Genomic DNA, 2128 nt, shown 5'->3' on the forward strand with positions numbered 1-2128 from the left:
TTTTAATTTTGAAATAAAATAAAATAATTTTGAAAAAAAAATTGTAGTTCAAAATCAAAATTTTAAGAAGTGCAAAGGTGAAAAAGAAAAGAGATAAGCAAACGTTATAAGATAATACTCAAACTCGTTTGTTGCTTTTCAATATGCTAATTAAAAATTAATATTGGTAAATGGCAATATTCATCCTTTACACTAATCCTTGGGAATTTTTTGATATTTTTTAGTTGAATGGAATATCAATTGGAAGAAATCAGCTTCTAGATCTTAGGCCTATAGGGGAGAAAACCTAGGTATGTTTACCAGATCACATATTGTTCAAGTTTATACATATGAGTTTCCAAGAAATGTATAGGATAATATATATGTTGATATCTGCAAACATAGTTGAGGGCAGGTTTAAGGCAAGGTGAGTTCTAGGATAGTTCGAGCTTAGTAGTACAAATAAAGATGGGAGGCAGGAGACCGTACTGCCTAAAATCCTAGTGCTTAAAAAACCAGTGTCAGAATCTGGCTTTGTTTGGATTCCTGCTCTGCCTCTTCCTAACTGAAGAATCTTGAGGGAGTTACTTTAATTTTGTGTGTCTCTGTTTTCGGTGAAATGAGAATAAAGAAACCTATTTCATATTAGTTATAAAGCACTTAGCACACAGCTTGGCACATGGTAAGTGGCCAATTAATGAAAATGACCTATAAAAAATGAAACATTAAATAAAAACCTTATCACAATGATGACTTCTAATGTTTAAGTAGTTAACTTAAGCTATAGACTAGGAAGACTGAAATATGAAAATAATAGTTATTACTGATTGACCCTCTACTGTGAGCCAAGCATATTAGCAGATATTTTGTTTACAAAATACTAATTTTCATGTTATTCTGATATGATTATCTCCATTTTATAGATGAAGAAACCAAGGATCAGAAGTTCAGAGAGGGGGCAAGATTCTCTACACCCCAATCTCCCTACTATGCCAACTGCTTCTAAGAATTGTGATGCAATCAAATCAGTCTATAAACAAAATTATGAAATTTTTAAAAAGATTTTTATTTATTTGACAGACAGAGAGAGATTACAAGTAGGCAGAGAGGCAGGCAGAGAGAGAGGGGGAAGCAGACTCCCCGCTGAGTGGAGAGCCCGATGCAGGGGTTGATCCCAGGACCCTGAGATCATGACCTGAGCCAAAGGCAGAGGCTTTAACCCACTGAGCCACCCAGGGACCCCAAAATTATGATATTTTAAACAATGTAACTAATTGTAGACTTCCACATCATTCCTGTCAGATGTCACACAACATTTGTGGGAATATTTCCAATGGTGGGAAGCTTACTGTCTTTGAGGTGGCACATTTCACTACCAAAGGGCTTGATGCCTACAGAATTCTCCTTTATTTTAGTGAAATATGCTGTAATGGTTGATTACTAGCAGTGAAAGTAGAGGAATTGCCCTCTGCTGTAGTCGGTATGTTAACACATTGTACAGTGTGATTAACTTGTATTCCTGGGTTGGCATCATAGATCTTGTAGTGCCTGGTGGACCCTGGTCTCAAGTCTACTGCCAGTTTTTAATCTACTGGATTGAAATGAAAAGCAAGATGGGAGATTCCACTGTCCTCCCTCCCTCTCTAGTGCCTTACTTTCTGGATTTGTGGCACTTACTGTTGTTTCTAGAAGAGGCATGCATCAAGACACATTTTTTGCAAAATAGAGAAGCTTTTCAAAGTTAGAAGAAGGAATGATTACCTTTGGGAGGGGTTGGAAAAATTACTAAGAAGAGTTATTCACTAAAATCCTAAAACACTGGCTTAAATAAGTTAATTCCTTCAACATGTAGTTAGCAGTTTGACCACCAAAATATCATGTTTATTTTAAGTCATCAAAGAATGAGCAGTAAGCACTATATGTTTTTCAGTTATTCGATTATATACCCTTCTTTAAACAACTTAGTACTGTACATGGAAATCCAAATATATATACCAGATAAATTACAATACTTTTCTCTCTGTCTCTCTTTTTTTAAGATTTTTATTTATTTATTTGACAGACAGAAATCACAAGTAGGCAGAGAGAGAGATTGGAGGAAGCAGGCTCCCCACCGAGCAGAGAGCCTGATGCGGGGCTCGATCCCAGG

Source organism: Enhydra lutris, unplaced genomic scaffold (assembly GCF_002288905.1).
Source record: "Enhydra lutris kenyoni isolate GAN:26980312 unplaced genomic scaffold, ASM228890v2 scaffoldscaffold14, whole genome shotgun sequence".
Classification (NCBI taxonomy): Eukaryota; Metazoa; Chordata; class Mammalia; order Carnivora; family Mustelidae; genus Enhydra; species Enhydra lutris.